Raw genomic sequence first — 16,368 nt, 5'->3', positions numbered from 1 at the left:
TCTAATGTAGTAATCTGAAATATTTTCCAAGATAGTTACAGTTGTTGGAAAATGATATTTTTATTTAGGAAGTTCTAAAAGATTTGTCTTAAATTTCCCCCAGCAAATATTTGTTTCAGCGATTAATCTAATCTTCTTTGTAATACATCTTCTGCTAAGCATTTTATTCCTTAAATAAGGTAGAATTCCAGACAAGAAGAGTAAAGGTACAGGATGAGAAATTGGTAAATAGAAAAAGGAACCACAATAAGTGGATTAAAGCAAATATATATGTGTGTGTGTGTATATATATATATGTAAATATAATGTATATGTATACATATATTTTAAAGGTGAAGTTATAATACAAAGTTATCACAGGTCAGAATTGCATTTGAGCAAATTATGTCATCGAAATTAGACATAGTTTTGATGGGGTCCTAAGATACAATATAGAAGAGATTCTACATAATTTGCGAAGTGCAATATTAAAAACTACTTAAAATAATATTAAGACATACAATACACCTGACACCAAAAATGGACGTAACCATTAGGGCTAACTTTCTCATACTGTGATTGATATTATTACCATTTTTATTATTATTATTATTGCTATCAGCCTGATCAGACCCTGAAGAGGCAAGCAATTCTTCAGCTTTTCTTAGACTAATGCCATTCTGATGGTGCTGTTTTCCCAGAGCTTTGTTTGAAAGGAGATCCCCTCCACCAAGAGATCTCTCTTTGTGCGAATAAGAATTAATAACAGGAAAGAAAAAAAACCCCTCCCAACTCTGTCAACACATAAAACAAGGCTCTTAGGTAAGGAATGCGTAGTAGAGCTAATTCTAATTCACTCTGTTAGGATGCTTCTATTTGACTAAAGAGAAAGTTATTGCTGAGAGACTGGTGTAAAGCTGGAAAGTGTAAACGCAGCTCCAAAGCCTCTCAGACTCCAGTAGCCAAAAATAAACTAGTTCTTGGCTGAAAGACATAAGTGCAATTGTGAAATTGATAACCCTCCTTGGCCGAGTCCCAGACAATATGTTGCCTTTCGGGGGCTGATCAACGTGATTGATGTGAACTGTGAAATCCAGGGGGGCGCTCCCCTTTAATCAAACCCACCATCCTCGACAGGGAGGCAGCTGTGGACTAACAAGTTCTTCAAGCTTTCTCCCTCCAGGTCTCCTTAGAAGTCTGACAGCCCAGGAGGAGAAAAAGGTGGCAAAACAGCCACAAAACCAACTTCACCCTGCAAAAGAAAAGGAGAAAAAAGAAAAAAAGACAAGCTATGGGGTAAAACATAAGATGGCAGCAACTGAACAGCTTTATTTCCTTTCAAAGAGAAATTCAGACTTCACTTTTAACATCAAAACCAACTTACTAAAGACACACAGCTAAGTTTTTTTTCTTCTAAGTATACAGTTTTTTTTTTCTCTTTTTCTCTGTTTCACAAGGATGATCAGTGTCGTAGCAGCCACATTCCTTTTTTTTTTCATTTCCCCCTTCAGTTTCATGTTTTCATCATATATTTTAGAGTTGTGATAATCTCTCCCCCAAATCACATGTGAAGATAAAGTCACAGAGAGAAAAATAACCTAAAATCTTCCAGGGAGTGACATTAAGCTTGCAGACCTGTGGTGGGTAGCAGTGTGGTCAATTAGACACCAGCTCCCTAATCTTGTAATCATTAACTCATCACTCACTCAACTGCTATCAGTGAAGGACCAGGAATATCAAATTGGAGTTTTTGCATTTCTTAGAGTAAACGTTTTTAAACCTATAACAAATTCAGACTGATGTTTCTTCCATAACAATTGTCATGACTCAAATTGATTTTAGCTTAAAAGATCAACATCAGGGTATAATCTACTTTTTCAAGGTTTCCTTTAATGCTGAAAGGCTTCCAGATTGGTTAACCTTACCACACTCTTTTGCATTGTTGTCCTATTTCTGCATAACATTCCGGTGCCAGATTGTCAGCTAATTATGTCACAAGCAATCAGCTAACAAAGCACAGCCATTCTCCCCTGGAGAATGAACCTTGTTTCAGAGCTACTCCAAGGGAAAAAATAGGTCCCTTTCATTAAAGAAATCTGCAGTGAGGGTTTTATTTAACTGAACATTCCATTTTGGCACTGCTGTTTCCTTGATGTTGCAAGGATGTTGACGGCTGGTTACTTTTTCAGCCCCTGCGGGGGAAAGTGCCGTGGAGCTCCATGGAGCCCATAGTTCATTTCTACATCCATGGGAAGACATGCAGCTATTTGGGAAAACTTTATAATGTCAACCTATAATATGAAAACCACTAAATTATCTTCCTCCAGAAGGCCTTTTGGTTTAATCTCTTTGAACAGTGACCTGCACTGCCTTCTTCCCTAAAGACTAAACATGGAGCAAAAATAGAGGATATTTTCCGATCTCTATTTTAACGGAGATGAGATTTCGCAAAGACATGCAAACTAAGAGAATAGGCAGAGATCAGTGACGGTAGAAAAGTGAATTTGTGGTAGAAGAACAGAGTCCTCTGGATGTTTTCGGTAGTAGATGAGATGGTGTCTGCCAAGTGCTTAGCAGAAGGCCTGACACAATATTGGCATTCAATACATACTAGCTCCCCCTTCCATGTAGGCAAACTTTGAAATTAGCTCTCAGTTTTGGAGTACACGCTCACTTGGAGACAGAGAGAGCTAGCCAAGGGATATGGCAATGATAGCCTGGTTGGAGAAAACACTTGCTAAGAATAAATGAGTTTCAGAGGTCTAACTCCTTCCATTCATCTATTAAGGCTTTAATATTATTTACTACCTGCTTACTATGATAGTCATAATGGAATGATGATGTGTCTTAAAATCCTACTGAGGACATTTAATATCCTAAAATCTTGGTTGTTAGCAGAAAGGGAAATAGCCTCTTGGAATGGTTGACTATCCTAATCCATTGCTCTAACCACGAACATTTAAAGCTGTAAATCTTGATAAATTGGGATTAGGATCAAAACTCAATTCACCAGAATTTTAGGGCCTCCAAGCATTTTTCCTGGCCTTCCAACAGATACTACTTACTAAAGAGGCTCTGATTATTCTCATGGATTTCTTTAACTCCGTCAACTTCAATAGAAATACTTTTAAGATGAATCCTTTAAAAATGCCACACTTCCAAGGGTATTAATGAGATCTTCATTGAAAATAGAGACAAAGAAAAGAAATTAGTTGGAATGTACGTAATGCATTTCCAGTAAGACATACTGCATTTTCATCTCGTGTAACCACAGCAAACACCTTTCTTGGGAGGTTTTTTGTTTTTTGTTTTCTTCTCTTTTTATTACAGATGATTCTGAGAAAATAAAATCTTAGCTGGAGAGATGAGTAGATATGCAGGGATATTGCAGAAAATGATGCAATTTCACGGTGTTTCACAAGCTGAATCTAATTAAGCTCTGCAACCTCTTTATAAGCTCGTGATTTTGAAAGCACAAAAAGAACAAACCAAAGAAAGAATTCACTAGCCCTTTCAGTCTATTGACAATGATCAGAACTTAGTTTCAAGGTCTTTAACTAAATGGGATAAACTAAAATTACAGATGATTCTTGAGAGAGAATCATGGAAATACAAAGGATGTTAAAATTAGGCGTACGGCCCAAACTTGAGAAATTTGGGTTTCGCTTCTCAGTTTGGTGACAAGAAAGCCAAGAAATGATTTGTGATGAATATTCTAGTATACAAGCTGTTATCAAGATTAAGTAGAAGAGGATCAAAGAGTTCCAATTTCCACCAAGATGGGAGAAAGAAGGGGTGCATTTAAAGTGAATGAAGGGGATGGAGGTTAGAAATCTCGATGATGTCCTGGACAGAGAAGAATCTTTTTAATACTGAAGTTTCTGACTATGAAAAGTCGGAAACTGTTTTTCCCTGGAGAGCTCTGAAAATAGAAGGAAAATAACGCATTTTGGTCCAGCGTGATTGTAATGTCATCCTGTCTGGAGTCAAAGGAAGAAGGGGCTGGAATCGTCTCTTCTTGACTTTGCAGACAAGATTATGCTGAAGTTAGCCTACATGCGTCCAGTGGAAGTGGATCAGCGGGGAAGGGCCAATTCGATTTTTGCTGATGGAACAGTGGGTTAAGTCTAAATTTTCCAATTCTAAGTTGCGCACTCTATGGTAGATTTTCCTCAAAGGCCTCTCTCTCTCCCCTCTAAGAAGTGAAGCAATTAACAGAGACACACGAACGATATACAGATGATCATGTACTTCTAGGGAGCTATAGGTCAGCCTTTATTTTCCGGAGGCTCTTGAGGTTTGATGTTTGGGAGAAAATCTAGGACGTCTAAGGCCTTGAAGTGTTACAATTCTTCCTACTTTAGCACGAGTTGGGCATTATAGATTTTTATTCTTGCCTTCATTCCCTGTTGATAATGGAAAGGAGAGGAGTAAAGACTGTAATAGTCGCTGGTCATCGTATCCAGTTGGAGGCTGGAAACCCTTTAAACAAACAATGATCAGATTTATAAAGCTGCGCATGATAGCAATTCTATGTTATTGCCTCTTTTTTTGAGAAGCACCCAGAGGACAATTTACGATTGCACATCTACAAGGTATACACTTCGAAACAAACCTTTTAAAGTTTTACGAAACTTTCTATCTACAGACGCATACTAAACAAGGGTTTATATCTTTACACTGGTGGCAAAGCTCTTGTTCCTGGACTGGTAGAAGTTCCTTCGGGTCTTTCAGGGATGACCTGTCCTTGGGTTGGGAATCTCTGTTCTAAAGAAAGTGACAGTTAGGCTTTTAGGCACCTTCCTTTCTGGAATGCCACATTGTCATTAGTGGAGAAGAAAATCTGTTTTTAGAGTGAGCACAAATGTGACATGAATAACTCAACAGTGATCAGAGATGATTGGGGGTGTAGCGAAAAGTAATATGCTGGGTACCATGACAAATTTCACAGTTCTTTAACTTCAACTGATTTTAACCACTTAGGGAGAATTCTTTTACACAGCCACTAGGCAGAGATGAAAGAAATCAGCCTCTGAAATCACCCTCTTTATGGTTTTTTTCAAGCTGCTTTTATTTTATTTTTTGGTCTTCTTAGGGCTGCACCCGTGGCACATGGAGGTTCCCAGGCTAGGGGTCCAGTCGGAGCTACAGCCACATCACAGCCTACACCACAGCCACAGCAATGCCAGATCCAAGCCGCGTCTGCGACCTACACCACAGCTCACTGCAGAGAGTTACGCAACACTGGATCCTCAACCCACTGAGTGAGGCCAGGGATCAAACCCTCAACCTCATAGTTTCTAGTCGGATTCGTTTCTGCTGTACCCCTAGCCTGGGAACTCTCCAGCTGCTTTTTAAAAAACCAGCACCTTGTACTGTCTAGGCTCTGCATCAACATTTAAAAGGTCTTCCTTCAGCCTCTGTCAGGCAGCCCTATTAGGAAGTGAGTAAATTTAATAAACACACAACTGCACTAAGTATGTATCAGCTCATTTGCATGTCTGTTCCGGCAGCAGTGCAGTCAGTGCAGGCAAACAGCTGTCTACTTTGGGGTTTGTGTGGGTCTGTCAAGGAGGCTCTCAGAAAACGTCTCTATCAAAAGAGCCCTCGTAGGGCTGGAAGGAGTTTCAGAAGCTGGGCAGAACATCCTCAGGCACACCACGGTTAGAGCCACCCAGAGGGCGGCTTTGGTCTGCCCTTAAGAGCATCAGACAGAGATAAACCCTTAAGGAGAGGGAGGAATAACAACGTGTGCACAGGCCAAAAAAAGTTTATGGTGTGGATTTCTAACTTTTTAACATTTTCAGTCTGATAGGAGATAGTAGCATTCACTCTAGAATGCTCATTATTTTAAAAACTGGAACTGAAGAGGAAAGAAGGGGAGAGATAAATTAGGAGCTTGGGATTAACATGGATGCACGACTTTATATAAAATACATAATCAACAGAGACCTGCTAAAGAGCTCTGGAAACCATACTCAATATTTTGTAATAACTTCTAATTGGAAAGAATCTGAAAAAGAATATATAAATTCTTATATATATATATATATATATACACACACACACTCCTATTTATTCTTATATATTTTCTTATATGTACTCCTATGTATTCTTTTGTATATTCTATATGTACTCATATGTATGTACATATATATAACTGAATCATTACACTGTACACCTGAAACTAACACAATCCTATAAATCAACTATACGTCAATAAAAAAAAAACCCTGGATTTAAAACTCAATTTGCAGCAAGATGAAATACCTAAATCAATTAGCTGCTCTTCTTGCTTTGGACAGTAATAAATATTTGCCATATATATTATGTGGGGTATAATAACAAATGGGACCTCAATATTGGGAGGAGTAAGTGGGGAGGGGTCCTTTATATTATCCATATTTGAGCTCCTGAGATTAAACCGGCTTTGGAAAAAAACCCTGTAATTCTCTAGGAGTCAAAGGTATAATTGAGTTCTATGAACTCACTCTATTTCTGCAGTTTGTGATCAAGTGAAATGGAGCCAGGGAACTTTGTTTTCTTTAGGTAAAGAAATAAATGACAACGTGCAGGTCTTCGGTTCTGTGTCTTGGAGCCGCGCAGACTTTTATACAAGAAAAAAAAAAAATCTAGCCATGGATGAGAGTCTGTGATGATGGGAGCTATCTTTCCTCCGAGGGAGCGGTCTCATAATGTTGTTATACCATAAAAGACACAAGGTAAACACTTCTAATAGGAGCGAGTTCGGTAAACCACATATGTAAATACATTTGCAGTGATTGTGGATTAATACGAGCCTTCACAGTCCTGTTGGTGTGCAGTCACTGGGAATGCTTTCTCAGGGAAGATCGCATTTAACAGCGTCTCAATAGAGCCATGCTCTGAAAGGCTCTGCATTCGGAGGTGAAGGGGCCCCTTCTTCGGTGGGTGCCACAGACGCTGTCCAACACCGCCGCACGGTAGCTGAACGTGGCCTCTGCTGCCAAATTCCTATTTGTCCTTCACATGAAGTCCATATTGACTGCTTCAAAAACTCTTTGTATGAGCTATTATTTTCAAATTGTTTCCCAACTTATACTGCAATTGAAAATTGGACAGCTTTTCAATTGCGCTCGCATTCCAATTGATTACCAATACAGTTTTTCAGAATTAAGAATATCAGTCTAGTCTCTTCCTTGGAATTGTGTTGACTCTGGGTGGCTTTCATTTAAATATTGAGGTACAGTTTGTGCCTGACTCCGTGTTAAGATAACACACAAGGCGATCAATTAGATTTATTATCTCTTCTCTCAACTCTATGGTTTGTATTGCTGTGGGAACAACAACAAAAAAAACCCTACATGACGTTGCCTTGGCTTCAAGGTCTCCCAGGATTCATACCTGAGCTTGTTTCTGCTGCATCAGACAGGTCTCAAGCTCTGTGATGTATTCTTTAGGATGAGGCTGTTGTAATGATCAAATGACTAATATGTTTTCTGAATAAATGCATTCTAACACTGTTAGGTTATCCGATCAAATCAATAAATATTTATTGAGTAATTACTATGTAAAAGGCACTATTGTAGACCCCGGAGGATGGGGCTGGGATGGCGCGTGGAATCCTATCTTAGATTCTCAGAATTTACTCCAAAGTGAAATCAATAGGCAAGACGGAGTCATTTAATTTGTCTAAGGTATTTCCGGGTGCTTTCAACATCATTCTGGAAGGTCCTCGGCAGTCCTGGGACCATTAACAGTTGTCACTGTGTTTTTCGGATGGAACAATTCAAGAAGGGAGAGGTTAAATACATTTCTCAAGGTCACAGAGCACTAAAGATGTCAACCTGAGGTGCCTCTGTAAGCAGCTACCTCCTGGCTTTGTGTTTCATCAGCTCCGGGACAGTTGTTGGGGCTGAGGGATCTGGGGAGGTCATGCTATGGCTTGGCTGTGATTGCTAACTGGCATTTATGACATAATTAATTGACACAAAACCGCTGGCATTTAAATTAGCGGAATACAACCGTCTTCCTCCTTTAGCACAGGATGCTCTCTGAACAAATGAGTCTAATCCCTCTGCTTTTATAGGATGAAAGGGAAACAGTGCATCCCTCTTTTTCATGGGAACGGCCCTAAACATTTCCTTTTTTTTTCCATTGAAGACTGATATACAATGTGTTAATTTCTGATGCACCGCCAAATGACTCAGTTATAAATATAAATATAAATATATATATATATATATACACACACACACACGTTCTTTTAAAAATCTTCTTTTTTTGTTGGTTTATTTATTATTTTTATTATTATTTTTTTGCTTTTCGCTTTTTAGGGCCATACCCGTGGCATGTGGAAGTTCCCAGGGTCAGGGTTGAATCAGAGCTGCAGCTGCCAGTTTATGCATCTGCCACAGCAACGCCATCTGAGCGGTGTCTGCGACCCACACCACAGCGCCTGGCAAGGCCAGATCCCAGACCCACTGAACGAGGCCAGGGATCAAACCCACATCCTCATGGATACTAGTCAGATTTGTTTCTGCTGCGCCACGATGGGAACTCCAAAAATGTGATAATCTGTTAGGGTTTATCACTGGCTATTGAATATAGGTCCCTGTGCTATGCAGTAGGGCCTTGGTGTTTATCCATTCTGCCTATAATAGCTTGCATCTGAAGATTTTCAAACACACAGAACACTTGAAAGAATGTTACAGCAAACACCTGCTTTAACCACTACCTCGATATTATCATTTATATTTACCGTACTGGCTCTGTAACATACCTGTCCATTCTTCTATTCCTCCATCGATCGATCTTAATTTTGGAAGCCTTTTAAAGTAAATTGCAACTATAATCTTTTGGAAACGACTTTTACCGTAAGGCAAAGAGGCTTATCGTCATAATAATAATGGTGTGGGAGGAAATAATTATAATTGATATTCAAACAAATTTGTTCAAGATTCTCCTAAATATTGACGAGTCTCCTATTTCTGTGGTGCTGCATTCATTTGTTTTTCTGATCCTGGCAATAAGCTCATTGCGTAGAAAGGCAGATATAATAACTTCATTTTACAAACTAGAAAACTGAGGCGTTCCCATCGTGGCGCAATGGAAACGAATCCGACTAGGAACCACGAGGTTGCGGGTTTGATCCCTGGCCTCGCTCAGTGGGTTAAGGACCTGGTGATGCCGTGAGCTCTGGTGTAGGTTGCAGACGAGGCTCGGATCCCTTGTGGCTGTGGCTCTGGTGTAGGCCGGCAGCTACAGCTCCGATTGGAACCTGGGAACCTCCATGTGCCATGGGTGCGGCCCTAAAAAGAGAAAAAGACAAAAAAGAAAAGAAAAGAAAATTGTGGCTTGGAGATGCAATGTTAAGCTCGTGGTCAGGAGGCAGCATATCCAAGAACAAAGTCCTCTTGCTGGTCTGGGACCAGCACTCTTCTCATTGGGTCGTGCCATCCACCCTGTTGTCAAAAACCTCAAGGGAAGTTTTCAGTGATTACGCTAGTACCTACTTCTTAAAACAGGAATATTTAAATAGATGATTACACGCCACAGCCACTGCCTTAACACCCATAATCTTGCTTCATTGGGTCGTTTGGTTAAACAAGCCTCCAAACCTTTTACTTGAAATAGCTTGAGGGCTGAGAAGCAGTTACATCAACGTCCCTGACATTGCTATGTCTCTGCAGTCTGCAACTATGTGTTTCCAGACAGCCAGCTGCCTTTCTATCAGTCCTATCTGTGGCTTTCCAATGAAAATTTAACTTGGAAAAAATTCATTTATAATCTTGTACATTAAGCTCCACTAACCTGCCTTTTGCCAGTCCTCCTGAAACTGAGTTCCTCTAAAACCGAGTTCCTCTAACCAGTTTATAATTAACTTCTCCATCCAAAAATTTTACTCCTTTTCTTGTTTTATACCTGTTCCCCCTTGGCATTGAGGAATATCAAAGGAAACAGGGTATTGCAATAAGCAGGACCCTACGAGGGCTTCCCAGAATAGCCCTTCCCCTGTGGTTTCTGTCTGCCTCTTGTTTGAAGAAAAACTTTAGGGAGTTCCCATCATGGCTCGCAGGTTAACGAACCTGACTAGTATCCGGGTAGGACATGGGTTTGATCCCTGGCCTTGCTCAGTGGGTTAAGGATCCCTCATTGTTGTATGCTGTGGTGTAGGTCGCAGACACTGCTTGGATCCAGGGCTGCTGTGGCTGTGGTGTAGGCCGGCAGCTGCAGCTCCAATTTCCCCCCCAGACTGAGAACTTCCATATGCTGCAGGTGCAGCCCTAAACAAACAAACAAACAAACAAACAAACAAACAAAAAAACCCACAAAAAAAGCCTTTAACGTCCTAGGCCTTCCCCATGGTCCAAAGAGTAAATTTCATCAGTGAAATGAGAAAATGCAGAAACAAAGGAAAACAGTCAGGCAAGACAAAATATTAATAGTTTAGCCATTAAACAAAGTCAAAGAACTTCAGTTCCTCCTCAAGGGGGATTCGATAAGATTCTGAGATGTATCCTTGAGCTGTTTGGTAGATGCTGAAACCGCCACCAGAGGTAAGGCGTTAACCGCGTGGTGACCACAAGCACGTAGACTACAGACCTGTTCATCAAATAGCTGATGATATTAACTCCGAAACAGCAGCTGTTACATCACCACCAACCAATCAGAAGAAGGTCCACAAGCTGATCATGCACCCCGAAACCCTGGCCCCTACCCTGTCTTCAAAAAGCACATGACTTTCCTTCGTCATTCTTAGATGTGACCTTTCCGGGGAAATAGAAGCCAAAGCGCTTCCGATTTTTTAAAATTGTATTTATCCAGTTTTATTGAGATATAGTTGACTCACAGTGTTGAGGCACTACAGATCCACCTATACAGCTCATGGCAACACTGGATCCCTAACCCACTGAGCGAAGCCAGGTATTGAACCTGTGTCCTCATTGTTACTAGTCGGATTTGCTACTGCTGCGCCACAAAGGGAACTCCTCGTAACTTCTTTTAAGGTTTTCTCTACCTCACATGTCGTATCCGTTTTGTCAACCAAGACCCAAGGTTCGTTCTTCATTTGCTTTATCTACCAGCTCATGCTCAGACCTGCACAATCGTTTCCCCACGGGTTGCCCCATTCCAGCCTTTCTGCTTTCTAGGCCGCTCCACATTCCTCTTCCACCCCAGGCTTCCCAGTGCTGTCGTCATTTGACTCCTCCGCACATGCGCATAACAGAGCAAAGATTAGTAGGAGAGAACTAGGCACATCCTTCCACGCAGAGGCTCTGGCCTCCCCAGCATCGTCCTGATCTCCTTTTACAGTCTTGATGTTTCACATGAATGCTTCATGCTAGTCAAATTATTTTCCTGCCCTAAATATATCCATCAAATACACTTCTCTCTGTATTAAACTCACTTTTATCCTCTCCTTCTCCTCTTCAAATCCTACTCATTTTCCAAGATTCAGTTCAAATCCCACCTACTCTGATAAAGCTTCCCAGTACACCACGACCTGATCTTCTCCTTCCTTTCTCTCAAATCCTCGTTCTTAGTCTTGGGATTATCTTCAGCTTCCATTACCACTGCTCACCTGTACTGTGCCCCAGCTACCCTGGACCAATCAACTACTCTCCAAGCATGCATTATCTTTGCGCAGTCCTCTCTTGCAGCCTGAAATGCCTTCTCTCTTCTTCCCTTAGCAGAAACGACCCGGCTCAAAGGTTTTCTCATTTTAACTCTGTCTTCATTCCGAGATTAAGATTACTAGCTCTTCCCAGTTCCTTTGTCCCTTACACTATTTCACTTTCTTTGTCTTATCCAAGCGCTATTTGTTTTCGTGATTTTTCCTTACAGAGACCTACTAAGACCCAGTAGAGCAGACACTATGCCCTCTGCTCATAATTCATCAAATCATAGTTCTTTTTTTCGAGAAGAAATTGTACTGATCAGCTCATCTAAACCTCTGGTTTGTAAAAGAGGTAATAAGCCTTCTCACAGGTAGTGACTGGTTCAAAATCAGGGTTCAGTCCCATAGGAAGGCCAAATCCTCTATCAGTGCTCTAGATAAAACAGTAAATGAGGGACAATTCTCATCCCACAAAGAGCTAATAATTTGGAGAAGATGCCACATATTTAATAAGTCACAGCTTTATTTTCTGAAAAAAATAATTCTGATAATTCTGATCATAGTGTTATGCTACGTATTTTCTAAAGCTTCCAAAATGCAATAAAAGATTAATTCTATTTGAAGAGACAATAGAGAATATTTATTTATTTTTTATTTTTTAAATTTTTTGGCCATGCCCACCCATGGCACACAGAAGTTCCTAGGCCGGAGATCAAATCAGTGCCACAGCAGCAATCCAGGCCACAGCAATGACAATCTAGATCTTTAACCTGCTGAGCAACCATGGAACACCCAAGAATTGCTAAGTGTTAGCCAATTCTTTAATTTCCCACTAATTTAAAATTTAAAAGAGATCACCTATAAAAAATGAGCCATCAAGATCACCTGAATCAAATTATAGTTATAACATAATTTTTATTTTGCAAATTTTTCCACTGTTACATAGGTAGTACTAAATGAAACAGAAAAAGCAAATGTATCATATCTCCATTTCAAATTAATGTGAATATTGTTTACTCATTGCTTGTTTGTTTTAACAACAAAAAAACAATTCTCCTTCATGCCCCCACACTGGTGTTGCAGTTCATCTACTCTTTATTTTCCAGGAGAGGCCATAATAGGAAATGCAAAAAAAAAAAAAAACACACTTTAATTGTTTAGTTCTGCCAGTTGTTTATTTTTTTTTCAGAATGAACTGGTGAATTGTTAGTGCAGTGATCATTATGATTAGAGGACATTCCTTTCTGGAGTCCGAATTAGATAATGGGCCATGTGGGTCAGAATCACATTTCTTGGAGTTCCCATTGCGGCTCAGTGGTAACAAACCCAACTAGAATTCATGAGGACACGGGTTCAATCACTGGCCTTGCTCAGTGGGTTAAGGATCCAGTGTTGCTGTGAGCTGTGGTATAGCTCACAGATGCAGCTCAGATCCCATGTTGCTGTGGCTGTGGTGAAGGCCGGCAGCTATAGCTCTGATTCAACCCCTAGCCTGGAAACTTCCATATGCCATAGGTGCTGCCTTAAAAAGATTAAAAAAAAAAATCACATTTCCCTTTAAAGAGTGACCTGTCCTGTTTTTTCTTTGTTTCCTTAAAGACTATATATCCTTATATAGCTCTGTTTACTGTGTAAGCCCAGTACATTCCTGTTGATAAAATAAAAGTTATTCTGCTCTTCTTTCCTAACCATCACCATAATTTCCTGTGTCTCAGTTTAAGTACAAAATATGGTCATTCATAGAAGGAAAAAGAATTACTCTTAGGCAAATTCAGCATTCCTTGAGTGACTGATGATCCAATCCTATTAGAAAGCCTAAAGAATCAAGTTGGATACAGCTAAATATGACCTTACACATTCCTAGTCTGGCTGCATTACATACTCCCTCTTTGCACCAGGTTAAACCTGGAAATACCTACATATGTCTTCCTCAATCAACAGGACCTTAATGTAAGTGGCTGGTAGGGGACAGTAGCTTTACTCATCATAATGTGGAAATCCGGCTATTCTGAAAGGTGAGCACCTGATTTCTTTTACTTTAAACCATTAGGGAACAAACTTTTAAAAGACGTTGAAATCAGGGGTTCCCGTCGTGGCTCAGTGGTTAACGAACCCAACTAGCATCCATGAGAATGTGGGTTCTATTCCTGGCCTCGCTCATTGGGTTAAGGATCTGGCGTTGCCATGAGCTGTGGTGTAGGTCAGCGACATGGCTCAGATCTCGCGTTGCTGTGGCTGTGCAAAGGCTGGCATCTACAGCTCCAAATAGACCCCTAGCCTGGGAACCTCCATATGCTGCAGGTGCAGACTTAAAAAGACAAAAGACAAAAGAAAAAAAAAAGATATTGAGTTCAGAAGGGGGAGGCTGGTTTCTAAAATATTTAGTAGTAAATTTCTGAGTTTTCCTGAATATTCATGCCTTAAAACTTGAAATAAAACTGATTGGTGAACAGTCCCTAAAGCTGTTGGCTTTGGGGTAAGACTGATCAGACCTGAAAACTCTTAGCCGGGTTCAGACCTATTCTGACCCTTGATAAAAGGACTTCATAAAAGAATCACCCACAGTGAATATGCTAAAAGTATTTGTAAGAGAACCTCTTCCAAGTTGCAACTAAACAGCACAGGGCTATAGATTTGGCGGCAGTTGAGATGATAAACCAAAATAATTCGCCAAGTTCTGAATTAAGCGACAGGTGACTAAGCGGAATCAGAAGAGTAATGAGACTTGGATTTTGTTTGTCCCCATAACTTAGGACAATTTGTTAGTCTCATTCTCTGTGTTCCATCTTGGCATTGGTTTTCTTTAGTTATCACTGGTTTGGGTAATTTAATACTAGAGCACAAATGATCTTTATTTCACAAGCAAGGCCTTGGCCAGCATGTGGTCAGTAGTTTCACTGCCTACACGACTTTAGCTGGACACAATCCTAATACATGCAAGTGATTGAAAAGCCAAAGAGACTAGAGCCCCCTTTCACCGTTATCAAATTCTGCCCCCCACTAACTAACCTACAAGCTAGCCTTTGGCCTTGAGGAAAGATAGAAACTCCTGCTTCTCATCCTTCTTGCATCTTTTCTTTAAACTTTGACTCACAAAATTCCTGCAGTAAGTTCTTTTTTAATCTACAGTCAGTGCTTCCAAACTAGCACCCCCTAGAGGGCTGACTGCTTTAGATTCCTTTATTTAAGGATAAAGCCAAACTTCTCCCTCTTCCCTGGGCAGGTAAGTCAGGCTCAACTGGCAAATGGGTTTAAAAATGCCACCCATGGGTACTTGAGGAAATCTCTCGGACCACAAAGTTTTGTTTTCATCACCTTTGGGTTCGTGTGTTGGACTCTGGGTGGTGTCTTCCTGCAGCCTGGTGTGCCTGCAGCAGCTAACGGGATCTCAGGGAACCTGACTTGCCGAGATGGACTGGAACCTCCAATTCAGCCATCTCCTTGCAGGACGGCCACCTCCTCTTTTCTTTTTTCCTAACGATGTGACATTTGTCCTGCCAGTGATGCCGAGCGCGCCGCAGAGGATGAACGGCTGGGCTCCACAGCTCCTTTTCTTGGCAAGCGCTCACACCTCACACCAGCCCTCCTCGGCATCATTAATATTATATATAGATGCCCTTGTCACAGATTTACATTCAGTGATCCGAAATCAGGATGGGAGGCTGGAGTGTGCGTGGGGGGGGGTGGAGGAAAGCCCGCTGATTTATTGTGGGGAATGTTGGAGAATAAAAAGGGGGGTGATCAAATTTATATTAATGTCCTGACCTATCTTCTTAAAACAGCTTTTTGCTCATTTCAGTGCTTAAGCATTTGGCTGCCTGAAGGGAGAAAGCGAGAAGAAAGGAAAAGAGCAAGAAAGAAAAAAAAATTAACCTCCATGGTGCCTTGTTATTTGTCTCCTCTCTTTATGGACTTGAAAATTGTCCCCGTTACCACCCGCGTGTGAGCTTAAGGAGGGAATAGAGAGATGGGCTGTTTCCGGAGATTGACGGCTGCTCTCTCCTCCCTGGTGGAAGCTGACGGACAGTGGATGCAGGTGTCAGCGTTCAGATGAAGGAGTCTGAACCGACTGGTAAATTTTGTCTATCCTGGCTGGTCTGGTTAACACAACCCAGAAAGACTTTGTAGTAGAGAAAAGCATTGTATTAAATGTGGGTCTTATTCTGAAGGTCAGGAGAGGGATTTACTGTCTAAAGTACAGAGATAACATTTACGGGATCCTCCAAATTTCAGGTGGACTTTCTCCGGATGTGTTGCCAGTTCCATTTTTGGGGGGCAGGGAAGGGGGGTGGTGCATGCTTGTTGTGTACAGAAGTTCCTGGGCCAGGGATCGAACCCAGACCACAGCAATGACAAGGCCAGATCCTTTACCTGCTGAGCCACCAGAGAACTCCCGGATTGCTATTTTTTCAGAAAAACGAGAAGCAACTGATCTTGCTTATTTTTCTTCTAAATTAAGGAAGTTAGCAAGGTTCTGAAATTCTTCTCCATGTCTTATGTGTGTTTGTATGGATTTTTATTGTTCATTCTGCAAAGTTTCGGCAAGCCTACCGGGGGTGGTGGTGGGCCAGGCCTCGGGTGGAGCTTGAGTTATAACTTTTAAACCTCAGACATGGGATGGGAACCTCCATCTCTGCTACTGTTTGGGGCCCCCCCGAGTTTTAGAGGTGGTCTTGGACACATTCTCAGTCCAGTCCAAAGGCTGGTTTTTCTGTCTGCAATAATAACTTGGCAGTCTTTCTTTATTGTGTTCTTTTTTTTTTTTTTTGTCTTTTTTGTCTTTGTAGGGC

General features: G+C 41.0%; 1 protein-coding gene across 1 annotated transcript in view; it reads right to left on the bottom strand.

Annotated features, from left to right (window-relative positions):
- Positions 1–329: 329 nt before the first annotated feature.
- Positions 330–16,368, bottom strand: part of SPATA17 (spermatogenesis associated 17) — a 296,172-nt gene continuing 280,133 nt past the window's right edge. Inside the window, exon 11 of the mRNA XM_047755013.1 lies at positions 330–1,231. The gene's annotated coding sequence lies outside the window, so the exon portion shown is untranslated. The remainder of the gene's footprint in view (positions 1,232–16,368) is intronic.

The sequence above is a fragment of the Phacochoerus africanus genome, chromosome 12, assembly GCF_016906955.1.
Source record: "Phacochoerus africanus isolate WHEZ1 chromosome 12, ROS_Pafr_v1, whole genome shotgun sequence".
NCBI classification, from domain to species: Eukaryota; Metazoa; Chordata; class Mammalia; order Artiodactyla; family Suidae; genus Phacochoerus; species Phacochoerus africanus.
This window is presented reverse-complemented; position numbering and strand designations above follow the sequence as displayed.